Raw genomic sequence first — 18,128 nt, forward strand, 5'->3', positions numbered from 1 at the left:
TTTTCAAATTTCTGAATTTCCTAACTCCTAATAATAATAATAATAATAATAATAAAAGGATAATATGGATAATAATAATAATGATAGTAATAATAAGGACAATTTTCAAATTTCCGAATTTCCTAACTTCGAATTTTCACATTTCCGAATATCCAGAATTAGAAATTTTTGAATTTCCGGAGTTTAAAATTCTCAAATGTTCGCATTTCCGGAATTTGGAATTTCGAAAATTCATAAATTTCATAATTCCAAAATTCAGAATTTGGAAATTCTAAATTTCAGAAATCTTAAAATCCGGAAATTAAAACATTAGGAAATTCAGAAATTGAAAAATTTGGAAATTCGGAAATCTCGGAATTAACGAATTTGTAAAAATGTGTTAAAAAAGCGAATTCGGAACTAAACGAATTGCACATGTCCACTTTTCAGGACCACTCCTTGCCCCAGGGTAGGTGGCCTGACCAGTGGCTACCTGCTAAACGTCCATGTTGATCATTGGACATACAAACGGACATACCTCCTACCAGGGATGGACTGGCCATTGGGACTACAGGGAGTTTCCCGATGGGCCGATGGCTCAGTGGGCCGGCTTCAGTGACAGCGGACTGTCGCACCCTCCGCTCCTCTGTCTCTCCCTTCCCGCAGCGCTCACCTCCTCTCCCTCACCGCAGCGCTCACCTGGGGGGAACAAAGAATCAGGGGGAGGACCAGAGGAGCAGGGACGATGACTGAGGAGCATGGGGGAGGGGACAGACAGCTGACCCAACAGCTATGGCCTGGGAGTTTCTGCCTTCTGCCTAATCTTGTCCCATAAGGGGGGGCACCGAACTGATTCTTTGCCCCGGGTGAAAAAAAGTCTAGCTTCCCCACTGGTACTGCCTAGAAGAGTACCAGCACCAGCTGTTCTACTCTAAAAAAGTAGAACAGCTAGTGGCTAGTGAAGGGGGAGAGGGGGCTTGGGTGGCCGGGGGGGGGTAGCGGGAGTTGTCCGGCCCCCACGGGAGAAACCTGTCAAAGTGGGCCAGTCTGGATGAAGTCCAGGGCCAAATTTCTTTCCCAGTCCAGCCCTGCCTCCTACATATTGTGTAATTAGTGGGGGGGGGGGCTTGACTACTTAATATGAGGCACTATCCCCTATGAAGTCAAAGAGATTTCCCATGTGTCCTGACAAAGAAGCATGTGGCGGTGAGGGGAGGTTGCACAGAGGACATTCAGCGTTGGCCATGGTTAACAATCGTTTAAGGAGGGCCTGACACCTTCTGAATTATCTCATCCATACACTCCGGTTGACACAAGTTATCATTTAATCTTGTATTTCCTTTGCAATTACAGTGGAACCTCGGATTGCGAGTAACGCGATTGATGAACAGCAAGGCTTTTGGAGATACTTTTATAACCCTTTCCAGCTTTATGCAAGTCAACAATTCTTAATCGTAGGTCTTCTGAGAGCTCTTTTGTGCGAGGCATCATTCACATCAGGCAATGCTTCTTGCGAAAAGCAAACCAAGAACTGGTGTGTGTTTTTTTTATACGGCAGGGCAGCTGTAACCATCACCTCCAATCTCATCTCATTGATTGGACTCCAGTTGGCTGACACCTCCCTCCAATTAGCTCTTGGAGATGTCATTAGTCTAGGGGTTCACATACTTTTCCACGTGTATTGTGAATGTTTATATGGTGTGTTCAATAAAAACATGGTAACATTTAATTCTTTGGGTGTTATTAGTTTAAGCAGACTGTGATTGTCTATTGTTGTGATCAGATCACATTTTATGACCAATTTGTGCAGAAATATCATATCATTCCAAAAGGGTTCACATACTTTTTCTTGCAACTGTATTCATTCTGAAAGCACAAGAGGTCCCTCCTGGTAGACAGGTGTGACAGATATTGTTGGAAACATCGGCCCAGATTCACAGAGAGCAAGGCGCACATTACGCCGCCATAGAGCAAACACTGTACGCTACGCCGACGCAGCGCGGAGAGGCAAGCATTGCATTCAGCAAGCCAGTGCTCCCAACGCTGCGCCGGCGTGGCTTTCGAAGGCGCACGCAGGCGTAGATTAAAGTGGGCGTGAACCCATGCAAATGAGGCGTGACCCCATGCAAATGATGGGCCGAGCGCCAGACAGGTACGTATCACGAACTGCGCATGCGTCGTGACGTGGACGCAAGCACAGCACCCCAATGCGCCTGCTCACAACCATGCCGGCACAACTGCCTAAGCTACGTCGGATAACTGCGTACGCCGTGAACATAACGTACGCCCAGCCAGACACACGTCCAACACACAATACGCCGGCTTGTGTTCCCTGGTGCAGACCTGTGCATGTCTGTTGCCGGGTTGCACCTCCTTTATGAACTTTACGCCGGACATACAACTTATGCGCATCTCGCGTAGCATGCGCCGGGCACACGCACGTTCGTGAATCGCCGTATTTCCCTCATTTGCATGTTTGAATGGCTAATCAATGGGAGCGGCACCATGCTCCCAGCCTAAATGTGCAAGCTACGTCGGCGGGGTGTAGCCTGTTTTTAGGCGCATATTAGTTTGTGGGTCTGGCGCACACATACGCCGGCGCACATTTGCACTTACGTCGGCGTAACGTGTTATACGTCGGCGTAAGTGCTTTGTGAATCTGGGCCATAATAGCCGTTAGCTCTGAACTCAGCCAGTAAATGAAATCAGAACACTGATTGAACGATTGTGACAGGTCCTCTTTGAAGTCAGAAGAAACAAAGCGTCTCTCAGAAAAGAGAAGAAGAAGAAGAGAACTTGCAGAGTCTCCGAAGAACTGGACAGACGAGACGAGAAGTATGTGAAATGTCCGGCAGGATCTCACTCTCACTGCGCTCAGGGACTGGACGCCAGACAGGCAATACTCCCAAAGATTCCAATTAGCCGGCCGCGCCGATCCCCCCGCCGCACTCTGCTTACGCTGTCAGCCAATCACAACAAAACCGCTTCTATTCCCCAGCAGCGGAGTTTGTTTCTTGTGCGTCACGTGCCAAAAAACTCGTTTGTGTTGTGAGGGAAGATGGAATCTCGCAGGAAAGTGATTATTCCTGGAGCTGGAAACCCTGAAAGCGGCCAGAAAACTTTTAAAAGAGACTTACGCGTTTTGCTACCGAACTTATCTCTCCTGGACTGGTCCAAACAATCTCCCGCAGCTCACTTTTAAAGAGCACCTGTCGCTCTGCTACGTGTATCGTATTGTTGGTGTCAGTGGGAGGGATGATGCCCTATCATTGGTGTCAGTGGGAGTAATAGTGCTCTATCATTGGTGTCAGTGGGAGTAATACTGCCCCATTGTTGGTGTCGGTAGGAGAAATAGTGCCCCATGGTTGGTGCAAGTGGAAGAAATGGTGCTTCATAGTGTCAGTGAAAAGAATAGTACCCCACTGTATTCAATGGGAGGAATGGTGCCTCATTGTTGGTGTCAGTGGGAGGAATAGTGCCCTATCATTGGTGTCAGTGGGAGGAATAGTGACCCATCGTTGGTGTCAGTAGGAGAAATTGTGCCCTATGGTTGGTGTCGGTGGAAGAAATGGTGCCACTTCGTTGATATCAGTGGAAAGAATAGTACCCCACTGTTGATTTCAGTGGGAGGAATGGTGCCTCATTGTTGGTGTCAGTGGGAGGAATGATGCCCTATCATTGGTGTCAGTGGGAGGAATAGTGCCCCATTGTTGGTGTCAGTAGGAGAAATTGTGCCCTATGGTTGGTGTTGGTGGAAGAAATGGTGCCACTTTGTTGATGTCAGTGGAAAGAATCGTACCTAACTGTTGATTTCAATGGGAGGAATGGTGCCTCATTGTTGGTGTCATTGGGAGGAATAGTGCCCTATCATTGGTGTCAGTGGGAGTAATATTGCCCCATTGTTGGTGTCAGCAGAAGAAATTGTGCCCCATGGTTGGTGCAAGTGGAAGAAATGGTGCTTCATAGTGTCAGTGAAAAGAATAGTACCCCACTGTATTCAATGGGAGGAATGGTGCCTCATTGTTGGTGTCATTGGGAGAAATAGTGCCCTATAATTGGTGTCAGTGGGAGGAATAGTGCCCCATGGTTGATGTAAGTGGAAGAAATGGTGCCTCATGGTGTCAGTAAAAAAGAATAGTACCCCCCTATTTTCAATAGGAGGAATGGTGCCTCATTGTTGGTGTCATTGGGAGGAATAGTGCCCTATCATTGGTGTCAGTGGGAGGAATAGTGACCCATTGTTGGTGTCAGTAGGAGAAATTGTGCCCCATGGTTGGTGTCGGTGGAAGAAATGGTGCCACTTCGTTGATGTCAGTGGAATGAATAGTATCCAACTGTTGTTTTCAGTGGGAAGAATGGTGCCTTATTGTTGGTGTCATTGGGAAAAGTAGTACCCCATCTTTGTTGTCAGTGGGAGGAATAGTGCCCCATCTTTGGTGTCAGCAGGAGAACTAGTGCCCATGATTGCTGTAAGTGGAAGAAAGGGTGTCTCTTGGTGTCAGTGAAAATAATAGTGCCCCACTGTTGTTTTCAAAGGGAGGAATTGTGCCTCATTGTTGGTGTCATTGGGAGGAATAGTGCCCTATCATTGGTGTCAGTAGGAGAAATAGTGCCCCATGGTTGGCGTAAGTGGAAGAAATGGTGCCAGTGGAAAGAATAGTACCCCACCGTTGTTTTCAGCGGGAGGAATGGTGCCTCATTGTTGTTGTCAGTAGGATAAATAGTGCCCCATGGTTAGTGTCAGTGGAAGAAATGGTGCCTCATTGGTGTCAGTGGAAAGAATAGTACCCCGCTGTTTTTAGTGGGAGGAATGGTGCCTCATTGTTGGTATCATTGGGAGGAATAGTGCCCTATCATTGGTGTCAGTGGGAGGAATAGTGCCTCATTGTTGTTGTCAGTAAGATAAATAGTGCCCCATGGTTAGTGTCAGTGGAAGAAATGGTGCCTCATTGGTGTCAGTGGAAAGAATAGTACCCCGCTGTTTTTAGTGGGAAGAATAGTGCCTCATTGTTGGTGTCATTTGGAGGAATAGTGCCCTATCATTGGTGTCAGTGGGAGGAATAGTGACCCATTGTTGGAGTCAGTAGGATAAATTGTGCCCCATGGTTTGTGTCAGTGGAAGAAATGGTGCCTCTTTATTGGTGTCAGTGGAAAGAATAGTACCCTTCCGTTGTTGTCAGTGGGAAGAATAGTGCCCCATTGTTGTTAAGTGGAAGAAATGGTGCCTCACACCAGTGGAAGTAACAGAGCCCCAAGGATTGGATAGAGGCGCGTAAAGGGCCGAATCCAGCCCATGGGCCGCAGTTTAGAGACCATTGCCTCAGGACACCATTTTTACACCAGACTGAGTTCAGAGTGCTTCTGCCCTCTACAGGATCCATATGTCATTGCACCTATACCCCTCATTGTAGGGGTGAGGTCAGAGAATTGGAAAGATGTCTTTAGACTGGCCAAATGGAAAATAGTATGTATTATTTTATTTTATTACATTTTTTTTAACAAAAGTGCAGCGGGGGGCCTCAAGCGAGAGGGAAGGAAAGGGGGGGATTTTTAACCCAGAGTTCCTCTTCGGAGTGAACCTAGCAGGATCCTTATAATCTGCACTATCAGCTGTTTCAGACATGCCCCGTCTGTCTCCGAAACCTGCAGCCTAAACCGAGCTTTTACTGATATGCAGATTTTGACTTTTCGTTAAAAGTCACCAGCTAAGCTCTCCATCTCTGATCTCTCTATCTGGTCCCTGACCTATGCAGGGAGCAGCGGCTTGTGACAGGACGGGCAGTGGAGGCTCTGGAGTCCAGGCTGTGATTGACACCTTCTCTGCGCTGTACAGGAATAATGGAATCTCTAAGGGAGGGTTAGCAGGAATTCTGATCGCCGGCTATGCACTGCTGAGTGGTTTATAAGCTTAAAAGCTTAGTTCATCTAAAAAATTTAACAAATGCCCCCAACATTAAAAATATTTTTTTAAAAAATCCATTTACTGGGGTAGATTCAGGTAGCTTTGCGCAGTTTTTACGGAGGCGCAGGGCACCGTTTTTGCCCTGCGCCCCCGCAAATTATCTGCGCTACCCTTGATTCACGGAGCAGTAGCTCCGTAAATTGCGTGGGCGAAATGCCCGGCAAAAGCGCGCGCAATTTAAATGATCCCGTAGGGGGCGGGAATCATTTAAATCAGGCGCGTTCCCGCGCCGAGCGTAGGGCGCATGCTCCGTCGGGAAACTTTCCCGACGTGCATTGTGGCAAATGACGTCGCAAGGACGTCATTTGTTTCAAAGTGAACGTGAATTGCAGCCTTACGCAAAAAACGACGTAAACTGCGTACGCAGGGCTCGCGTAACGTTGTGAATCGGCGTTAGTATGCAATTTGCATACTATACGCTGACCACAACGGGAACGCCACCTAGCGGCCTGCGTAAGAATGCAGCCTAAGATATGACGGCATAAGGAGCCTTATGCCAGTCATTTTTTAGGCTGCAGTCGGCGTAACGAGGTTCCTGAATCAGGAGCATTCGTAACGCCGGCGCAGGTAAGCAATTGCGCTGCGTAACTATGGTTACGCAGACGCAATTGCTCTTTGAATCTACCCCACTATGTTTTTCATTGAAGCCTGCAGAGCAATGCAACCATGATTAGTGTGTTGTAGGTGCAATGAACAGGCTCTTGCATTGTGTACCCCCCCCCCCCCCCAGCTAGCCTGGGTCACTGATAGGGGGGTAAAGACTGTCAGGCAGGCAATATGGGACCCTGTGATTTCTACTAGCACCCCCAGCCCAAGGTCTGCTCGGAGGTACAGATCTTCTGTTATGGGGCTAATAGCATACAATAGTGAATAGCCAAAGCTCAATCTGAACCTAGTTTTGGACCAAACCATTGGCTCATCCCTACCCAAGGAAGGGGAAAGAGGAGGGCTGTCAGGCAGACAGTGTGGGACCCCGTGATTTCTACTAGCACCCCCAGCCCAAGGTCTGCTCGGAGGTACAGATCTTCTGTTATGGGGCTAATAGCATACACTAGTGAGCAGCCAAAGTTCAATCTGAACCTAGTTTTGGACCAAACCATTGGCACATCCTTACCCAAGGAAGAGGCAAGGGGGGCTGTCAGGCAGACAGTGTGGGACCCCATGATTTCTACTAGCCCCCCCGCCCAAAGTCCATTCGGAGGTATGGATCTTTTGTTATGGGGTTAATAGCGAACAATGGTGAGCAGCCAAAGTTCAATCTGAACCTAGTTTTGGACCAAACCATTAGCTTATCCCTACCCAGGGAAGGGGCAAAAGGGGGCTGTCATGTAGGTAGTATGAGACCCCATGATTTCGAATAGCACCCCCAGCCCAAGGTACGCTCAGAGGTACGGATTTTCTGTTATGGGGCTAATAGCGTACAATAGTGACCAGCCAAAGTTCAATCTGAACATAGTTTTGGACCAAACCATTGGTTCATCCCTACCCAAAGAAGGAGCAAGAGGATTTTTAATTGCACCCCCAACCCTAGATCTGCTCATAGGTATGGATCTTCTGTTATCGGACTAATAGCAAACAATAGTAAACAGCCAAAGATCAATCTGAAATTAGTTTTGGACCAAACCATTTGCTCATACCTACCTAAGGAAGGGGCCACAAGGGGCTGTCAGGCAGGCAGTATGGGACCCAATGATTTATAATGGCACCCCCAGCCCAAGGTCCGCTTGGAGGTACAGATCTTATGTTATAGGGCTAATAGCAAACAATAGGGAACAGCTAAACCATTGGAACATTCTTACCCAAGGAAGGGGTAAGGGGAGCTGTCAGGCAAGCAGTATAGAACCACATGGTTTCTAATGGCACCCCCAGCCTAAGGTTCGCTTGGAGGTACGGATCTTCTGTTATGCGGCTAATAGCGTACAATAGTGAACAGCCAAAGTTCAATCTGAACCTAGTTTTGGAATAAACCATTGGCACATCCTTACCCAAGGAAGGGGCAAGGGGGGCTGTCAGGCAAGCAGGTTGGGACCCTATGATTTCTAATAGAACCCCCAGCTCAAGGTCCATTCAGAGGTATGGATCTTTTGTTATGGAGCTAATAGCAAACAGTAGCAAACAGCCAAAGTTCAATTTGAACCTAGTTTTGGACCAAACCATTGGCTCATCTCTACCCAATGAACGGGGCAAGAGGATTTTTAATTGCACGGTGCACCCCAATCTTAGGTCCGCTCAGGGGTATGGATCTCCTGTTATGGGGCTAATAGCATGGGCGTCCGCTGCAATTTTTTCAGGGGGGGGGGCGCTTCAGCAGCGGCGATACACATTTAACCCTTTCTTCAAATGCTAGCAGGGGTTAAAAGCACCCCACTAGTGGCCGAATAGTGCAGATAAAACGATGGTAAAGCGGCACTTTTTAGCGGCGCTTTACAGATAACGCAGCCAGTTTGCAGTGTGAAATAGCTCTTGAGGTAATTCAGTTTCACTCCATGCCCATATAAATATAGCCTAGAGAATGCACAGACCCCCCCTTCAGCACAGACCCCTCCATTCAGCACAGACCCCCCATTCTGCACAGACCCCTCAATTCAGCATAGATGAACACCCCTTCAGCACAGCCCCACCATTCTGCACATACCCCCCCTTCAGCACAGACGAACCCCCCCTCCCCCCATCCCATTCAGTACCTCAGATCAGCCATCAGCATGGCTGGGTCACAGCAGGTTCCCTCCCCCTGTGTACACATAAACACTGGAGGGGGAGGTGGCTTCACTCTGCTCGCTGTATCTGTGTGACATCCGGCCCGGGACCGGTCAGACAGCCCGTGGCCGCGAGACTCTTCAACACCTTCTCGATTTTCCAGGGGGGGTCAATTGCCCCCCCTTGCCCTATGGAGCGGACGCCCATGGCTAATAGCAAACAATAGTAAACAGCCAAAGTTCAATCAGAACCTAGTTTTGGACCCAATCATTGGTTCATCCCTACCCAAGGAAAGGTCAAGAGGAGGTTGTCAGGCAGGCATTATGGGTTCCCATTATTTCTAATAACACCCCCAGCCCAAGGTCCGTTCGGAGATGCGGATCTTCTGTTATGGGGCTAATAGCGAACAATGGTGAGCAGCCAAAGTTCAATCTGAACCTAGTTTTGGACCAAACCATTAGCTCATCCCTACCCAGGGAAGGGGCAAGATGGGGCTGTCATGTAGGTAGTATGAATGGCTGGTTTGATGCCCCCGTACACACGAGCGGAATTCCCGTCTGAAACTTGGGTGATTTTTCTGACGGAGTTCCGCTCAAGCCTGCCTTGCATACACACGGTCACACAAAAGTTCTCTGAACTTTCAACCGTCAAGAACGCGGTAACGTACGACACTACGACGGGCCGAGAAAATTAAGTTCAATGCTTCCGAGCATGCGTCAAATTGTTTCCGCGTCGGAATTGCTACAGAAGATCGGAATTTCCGATCGGAATTTGGTTTGAGAACCAGCTCTCAAATTTTTGTTGGCGGAAACCCCAGACAGGAAAAGTCCGATGAAGCCTACACGCGGTCGGAATTACCGACTAAAAGCTCACATTGGACTTTTCTTGCTGGAAATTCCGACTGTGTGTACGGGGGCATTAGAGTTAGGCTTTACGTGCCAGATTCACAGTGGAGATACGACGGCGTATTTGGACCAAGCGATTGGCTCATCCCTACCATGCGTACGCAAGTTACATCGGTTGCGTACGGCGTATTTAGCGTAAGGCTGCCCATGCTAAAAGCAGGGGCAGCCAATGCTAAAGGATACCTGTCGTTCCCGCGTCGCGCCGTTCGAATTTGACGTTGTTTGCGTAAGTGATTCGTGAATGGCGCTGGACGCCATTCACGTTCACTTTGAAGCAAATGACGTCCTTGCGACGTCATTTGCCGCAATGCACGTCGGGAAAGTTTCCCGACGGAGCATGCGCTGTACGTTTGGCGCGGGAGCGCGCCTAATTTAATGATTCCCGCCCCCGGCGGGATCATTTACATTGCGCGCGCTTACGCCGGGCAATTTTGCCGGCGCGCCCTCGCAATTTACGGAGCTACTGCTCCGTGAATCGAGGGCAGCGCAAATTATTTGCGGGGGCGTAGGGCAAAATCGTTGCCCTGTGCCTCCGCAAATAATGCGCAAGTCGTACCTGAATCCGGGCCTCTGTTTCTATCTATGCGGCTGATTCATAGAATCCGTTACGCATAGATATCCCTAAGATCCGACAGTTGTAATTGTTTTACACGGTCGGATCTTAGGATGCAATACCGTATATCGTATTGCTGTATAAAGTATGGCGGCCGTCGTTCCCGCGCCGAAATGTAAAAAATAACGTTGTTTGCGTAAGCCGTCCGGGAATACGTCGCCGTTCGAAAAAAATTACGTCACGGCGCGCAATGCACGACGGGAGTTCGGAAACGGAGCATGCGCGGTAGGTCCGGCGCGGGAGCGCGCCTAATTTAAATGGCACACGCCCATTTAAATTGGCCCGCCTTGCGCCGGCGGAGGATTTCATCGCAAGTGCTTGGTGAATCAGGCCCTTGCGATGCAAAATTGCGGCGGTGTAACGTATCTACGATACGTTACGCCGCCGCAGTTCTATGTGAATCTGGCCCTATGTGCCTGCAAAAGATATCTAATTCCAGACTAGCTTTAGTTATGGGATGGACAAATCGGGGTACGCTCCCTCAAGGCTGCACAATGGAGGTCCCCGTCCACACAGGCCCCCCCCCCCCCCCCCCCCCGAGGCATAAACCAGCCGGCTCCTCACTAGCTGGGCTCTCATGTGTTTCCCATTAGCGGGGAGGTGCGCACTCCATCATCCGCACTTGTCTGCCCACGTTGAGAAATCGCCACATCTGCTTGTTTGTCAACTTTGTTGTTCCATGATAAATATCAGCTCCGAATTCTGTGAAATGTTCCTCACTTCAAAGAGGAGGAGGGGGATTGTCAGCAGAAAACATTCACATTCTTTGCCTCGTATGCAGGACCAGATTTCAAACACAACCCCCCCCCCCCCCGCAACTATACTTTGCTCATTTCAACAGCCAATGCAGTAACATTGGCCCAGATTCAGGTAGAGCCGCGCAATATTTGCGCGGGCAAAGGGCAAAGATTTTGCTCTGCGCCCACGCAAATATTTGGATTTGCCCGCGATTCACGGAGCAGTAGCACCGTAAATTACGCCGGGCGCTATGCTAATTAGCCCTGCGTAAGGGCGCCTAATGTAAATGATCCCGCTGGGGGCGGGAATCATTTAAATTAGGAGCGTTCCCGCGCCGAGCGAACAGCGCATGCTCCGTCGGGAAACTTTCCCGACGTGCATTGCGGCAAATGACGTCGCAAGGACGTCATTTGCTTCTAAGTGAACGTGAATGGCGTCCAGCGCCATTCACGAATCACTTACGTAAACGACGTGAAATTTAAATTTCACGAGCGGGAAGGGCGGCTATACTTTAGCATTGGCTGCTCCTACTATGAGAAGGAGCAGCCTTACGCTAAAGTCGCCGTACGGAAACTCCGTACCTTGCGTGCGCAGGGCCCGTGCAACTTTTGTGAATCGGTGGTAGTATGCAATTTGCATACTATACGCCGATCACAATGGCCGCGCCCCCTAGCGGCCAACGCAAGAATGCAGCCTGAGATATGAAGGCATAAGGAGGCTTATGTCTGTCACATCCTAGGCTGCAGTCCGCGTAGCGATGTTCCTGAATCAGGAGCATTCGCTACGCGGGAGCAAAACAGCTATTGCGCCGCGCAACCTATGGTTGCGCGGTCGCAATAGCTTCTTGAATCTGGGCCATTGAGTGTAAGCTCTTCTGGTACAGAGACTGATGGGACAGGCTCTGTGTTCTCTGTACAGCGCTGCGGTATATGTCAGAGCTATATAAATGTATAATAATAATAGTGTGTGACTGTGGGGGTGGGGGGGGCATTAGAGTGTAAGCTCCTTTGGTACATAGACTGGTGTGACTGGCTCAGTGTTCTCTGTACAGCGCTGCAGTATATGTCAGAGCTATATAAATGTATAATAATAGGCCCGGATTCACATACATTGGCGCATATTTATGCCGCCGTAGCGTATCTAATATACGCTACGCCGACGTAGCGCACCGAATTCACAAAGCACTTGCCTCCCAAACTGCGCTGGGTTCCCTCGGCGTAGGTGGAAGTGGGCGTGAGCCATGCTAATGAGGCGTGACCCCATGCAAATGATGGGCCCGAGTGCCATACAAGTACTTAAAACGAAAGGCGCATGCGCCGTCCCGTGGACGTATCCCAGTGCGCATGCTCAGAATCACGTCGGAACTACTCCCTAAGATACGACGGATCACTGCCTACGACGTGAACGTAACCTACGCCCAGCCATATTCACGTACTACGTAAACGACGTAAAATACGACGGCTTGTGTTCCCTTTGCATGGATGCTGCTGAGTTACACCTCCTTTATGGGACATAACTTTACGCCAGACGTATGACTTTACGCGCACTGCGTCGGACGGACGTGCGTTCGTGAATCGGCGTATCTCCCTCATTTGTATATGTGAATAGAAAATCAATGGGAGCGCCAAATACGACCAGCGTAAATATGCGCCCACTCTACGCCGGCGTAGGCAAGTTACGTCGGTCGGATGAAGCCTATTTTCAGGCGTATCTTAGTTTTGTGGGCACGGCGCACAGATACGATGGCGCATATTTGCACTTACGCGGCGTATCTCGAGATACGTCGGCGTAAGTGCTTTGTGAATCCGGGCCATAGTGTGTGACTGTGGGGGGGACATTAGAGTGTAAGCTCCTCTGGTACACTTATGTGACTTCCTTGCGTTCTCAACTTCTCTATACAGCACATTAAAAAATGTAAGAGCTATATAAATGTATAATAATAAAAGTGTGTGACTGTGGGGGGGGGGGGGGAGGCATTAGAGTGTAAGCTCCTCTGGTACACAAATTTATGTGACTGTCTCAGTGTTCTTTAACCACTTCAGCCCCGGACTATTTGGCTGGCCAAAGACCAGAGCGCTTTTTGCGATTCGGCACTGCGTCGCTTTAACAGACAATTGCGCGGTCGTGCGACGTGGCTCCCTAAAAAAAAAATTACGTCCTTTTTTCCCCACAAATAGAGCTTTCTTTTGGTGGCATTTGATCACCTCTGCGTTTTTTTTTTTTTTGCGCTATAAACAAAAATAGAGCGACAATTTTGAAAAAAAGAAGCAATATTTTTTACTTTTTGCTATAATAAATATCTCCAAAAAATATACAAAAAAAACAATATTTTAGTTTAGGCCGATACGTAATCTTCTACATATCTTTGGTAAAAACAAAATCGCAATAAGCGTGTATTGATTAGTTTGCGCAAAAGTTATAGGCCCGGATTCACGTAGAGCGGCGTATCTTTAAGCGGGCGTAGCGCATCTCATATGCGTTACGCCGACGTAACATAGAGAGGCAAGAACAGTTTTATACAATTCACTTGCTCCCTAAGTTACGGCGGCGTAGCGTAAATGGGCCGGCGTAAGCCCACCTAATTCAAAGTAGGAAGGTAGTGGGCGTGCTGTATTAAAATGAAGCGTGACCCCATGCAAATAAAGGGCCTAACGAACGGCGCATGCGCGCGCATGCTCAGAATCACGTCGCATATACTCCCTAAGATACGACGGCTCAATGCGTTCGACGTGAACGTAACCTACGCCCAGCCCCATTCACGTACGACTTATGTAAACAACGTAAAATACGACGGCTGTTCCGACGTCCATACCCCAACATGACTTACACCTGCTATTGAGGAGGTTTATCTTTACGCCGGACATATGCCTTACGTAAACGGCGTAGATTATTGCCAAGGGCGTAAGTACGTTTGTGAATCAGCGTATCTAGGTCATTTACATATTCAACGTGTAAATCAATAGAAGCGCCCCTTGCGGCCAGCGTAAATATGCGCCCAAGATACGACGGCGTAGGAGACTTACGTCGGTCGGATGGAGCCGAAATTCAAGCGTATCTCCTTTGCAGAATCAAGCACATAGATACGACGGCGCATCCGCGGACTTACGCGGGGGAACAGTAGATACGTCGGCGTAAGTCTTTGTGAATCCGGCTAATATCGTCTACAAAATAGGGGATAGTTTTATGCCATTTTTATAAAAAAAATTTTTTTTACTAATAATGGCGGCGATCAGCGATTTTTATCGTGACTGAGACATTATAACGGACACAACGGACACTTTTGGCGCTATATTGGGACCATTGTAATTTATACAGCGATCAGTGCTATAAAAAACTCAGATGGTTTTTCCGACGCAATTCCGCTCAAGCTTGTCTTGCATACACACGGTCACACCAAATTCCGACCGCCAAGAACGTGGTGACACTACGACGAGCCTAGAAAAATTACTTCTGATGTGTGTATCCCCCATCAGCCGCCCCCCCCTCTCCTGTAGACATGAACAGGTTAAGGCCGTCTCGGTTTCCTGGACATCCAGGCAGCCCAGCGGACGGTGAGGAGGTAGGATGAGCTCCAGAGCCTCAGTGAGCCTCATCCTTTTTCCAGCCATCTCCAAGTGTTCCGCTTCCCCCCGTCTTTCCAATTTAATTAATTTTTCTGGCACCCCACTATCCTGCGTGCTGCCAGCAGGACAAGAAGCCAAAGCAATTACAACTGCAAAGACGTTCTTAGGAGAAGGTGTCTGACATCATGATGGACGTGGACTTGGGTTGGTTCTCCTCTCCGGCTTTGATCCGGCTCTCGGGTTGTCACCAGTGTGTACTTGATCTATTGCTCCCTGGCTGCAGCTGCCTTCCTGGAAGTGTCCTGGTTTTGGTGGATTATATCTGGAGATAAGTGGGATTCTAAAAAATCTGTTCTTCAGGACCAGCGTATGTGGGAGAGGGCCCAGCGGGCTCATAAAGGGGGGGGGGATATCCACAACACCCTAAATGCTGCCCATACTAGTAGCAATGAAGGGTGGATCCATCTAGATTTACCATATTTATCGGCATATAACACGCACAGGAGAATTACACGCACCTTCATTTTAAGAGGGAAGTTTCAGGAAAAAAACGTACATTTTATATAAAGAATTTGGAAGCAAAATAAGGGTCAGGCCATTTCCGAGGCTCTAGGGCGCCCCCGGAGCAACTGGCTGCATTTAAGGGGGAAAATGGCTGCATTTGAGGGGCAAACTGGCTGCATTTGATGGGAAAACTGGCTGCATTTGATAGGGGCAACCTGGCTGCATTTGAGGGGGAAACTGGCTGCATTTGAGGGGCAACCTGGCTGCATTTGAGGGGGAAACTGGCTGCATTTGAGGGGGAAACTGGCTGCATTTGAGGGAGAAACTGGCTGCATTTGAGGGAGAAACTGGCTGCATTTGACGGGGAAACTGGCTGCATTTGATGGGGAAACTGGCTGCACTTGATGGGGAAACTGGCTGCACTTGATGGGGAAACTGGCTGCATTTGATGGGGAAACTGGCTGCATTTGATGGGGAAACTGGCTGCACTTGATGGGGAAACTGGCTGCATTTGAGGGAGAAACTGGCTGCACGTGATGGGGAAACTGACTGCACTTGATGGGGAAACTGGCTGCACTTGATGGGGAAACTGGCTGCATTTGATGGGGAAACTGGCTGCATTTGATGGGGAAACTGGCTTCATTTGAGGGGGAAACTCGCTGCACTTGATGGGAAAACTGGCTGCACTTGATGGGGAAACTGGCTGCATTTGATGGGGAAACTGGCTGCATTTGATGGGGAAACTGGCTGCATTTGATGGGGAAACTGGCTGCATTTGATGGGGAAACTGGCTGCATTTGACGGAGAAACTGGCTTCATTTAAGGTGGAAACTTGCTGCACTTGATGGGGAAACTGGCTGCACTTGATGGGGAAACTGGCTGCACTTGATGGGGAAACTGGCTGCACTTGATGGGGAAACTGGCTGCATTTGATGGGGAAACTGGCTGCATTTGAGGGGGAAACTGGCTGCATTTGGGGGGGGGGAAACTGGCTGCATTTGATGGGGAAACTGGATGCATTTGATAGAGAAACTGGCTGCATTTGAGGGGGAAACTGGCTGCATTTGAGGGAAAACTGGCTGCATTTGATGGGGAAACTGACTGCATTTGATGGGGAAACTGGCTGCATTTGAGGGGGAAACTGGCTGCATTTGAGGGGGAAACTGGCTGCATTTGGGGGGGAAACTGGCTGCATTTGAGGGAGAAACTGGCTGCATTTGAGGGAGAAACTGGCTGCACTTGATGGGGAAACTGGCTGCACTTGATGGGGAAACTGGCTGCAGTTGATAGGGAAACTGGCTGCATTTGATGGGGAAACTGGCTGCATTTGATGGGGAAACTGGCTTGCTTTGTGCACAGCGTTGGTTTAAATTGAGATATTAATATTTATTTCTTTTAGTTATGCATTTAATGTCAACAGCAACTCCAGGTTCTCTTAATTGCTCACAGTGGCACAAAGTCTCCAGTACACATATCAAAATCTATAAATCCCCAGTAGCCCTGTTTAAATATTTTTAAGCTTGAAGTACTTCTCAGGTATCTGCATTAATGAATATGCTTGGCTCTGAAGGCAGTCTCTGGTAACGGTTTTTGTTATTTATTTCTTTGATGTTCTTGATTGTTATTTTCATGTGGCGTTCATCGTTGAGTCTATTTAAACAAGGCTATTGGGGATTTATGAATAATTTATACAATTACTTTTTACTGTAATATAAAATACAATTTTACCATTTATTTTACAAAGAAACGATTACAGCTCATCTCCCCTACCCCTCCACCCGACTCTAAGCTAATCGCAATAATAAAAAAAAAAAAACTAAGTACTTATCTGAAAAAGCGGTCACATTAGGACCCGATACAGGGCCAGATTCACGTACAGCGGGCGCAGCGTAACGTAACCGGTTTATGTTACACCGCCGCAATTTTTCCGATTTAGTGCCCGATCCACAAAGCACTTACCTGGAAATTTGCGGCGGTGTATGGTAAACAGGTCCGGCGCAAGGCGGTCCAATTCAAATGGGGCGGGTACCATTTAAATTAGGCGCGCTCCCGCGCCGGACGTACTGCGCATGCTCCCGTCGCAAATTTCCCGACGTGCTTTGCGCGAAATTACGACGCGCCGACGTTTTGTGAATCGCGACGTGAAAAAAGATTTACGCCGGGAAAAATAAAAGATTAAAAAAAAATTCAAAAGCGACGCGGGAAAGACGGGCATACTTTAACATGGTGGAGTACTTTTACACCATGTTAAAGGTGCACTATCTTTGCGACGGCAATCTAACACTTGCGACGCCGTAACGACGGGAAAAATCTTCGTGGATCGCCGTAACTCCTAATTTGCATACCCGACGCTGGTTTACGACGCAAACTCCCCCCCAGCGGCGGCCGCGGTACTGCATCCTAAGATCCGACAGTGTAAAACAATTACACCTGTCGGATCTTATGGCTATCTATGCGTAACTGATTCTATGAATCAGCCGCATAGATAGAAACAGAGATACGACGGCGTATCAGGAGAAACGCTGTCGTATCTCTTTGGTGAATCTGGCTCACAATTCTTAACTTTGCCTGATCTGCCATATGGAAGGGTCCCTCATGTCTGTTTCTGGTGCCATGGGCACTGCCAACTGGCTGCTGACTGCGTCTATCACCTGGGTCCACAGAAAGTACTTTAGTCTTCAAAGACCATGGTCAAGACATCATAAGAAGGCAATAACAAGACTGATCGGGCGATTGAAGACCAGCAAGAAATGATGGTAAGGCTACATTTGATGGGCGGCATTTGATGGGTGCTTCATTAAAAAGGTGGGGTATACATGGCCAGGGAAAAGGGGGTGGAGTCAGGGGTGGAGCCAGGGGGCGGCAAAATTCACGCCGGGATCCCTACTGCGCAATGCCGCGAGGCCCGCTCCTCTCTCCTACTGGCCCGGCGGCCAGGTGAGGAGGAGGGAACCCGGCGGTGACGTCACGGGCCGCGGCCCAGACTCCAGGAAGTGGGAAAGGATACCTGTCAAAGACAAAGAATGACAAAGAAAGGTGCCAATTGTGGCACCAGAGGGTGGGAGGAATCCGAAGAGCGGAAGTTCCACTTTTGGGTGGAACTCCGCTTTAACTATGGGGTTCAGCTACTTTAAAAAAAAAATCCAGACTTGCGGAAACATGATCTT

At 48.6% G+C, this 18,128-nt stretch overlaps 1 protein-coding gene across 4 annotated transcripts in view; it reads right to left on the reverse strand.

The window, feature by feature from the left end:
* Window positions 1-18,128, reverse strand: part of CNTFR (ciliary neurotrophic factor receptor) — a 504,096-nt gene that overhangs the window by 85,586 nt on the left and 400,382 nt on the right. The window lies entirely within an intron of this gene.

Source organism: Rana temporaria, chromosome 1, assembly GCF_905171775.1.
Source record: "Rana temporaria chromosome 1, aRanTem1.1, whole genome shotgun sequence".
Taxonomy (NCBI): Eukaryota; Metazoa; Chordata; class Amphibia; order Anura; family Ranidae; genus Rana; species Rana temporaria.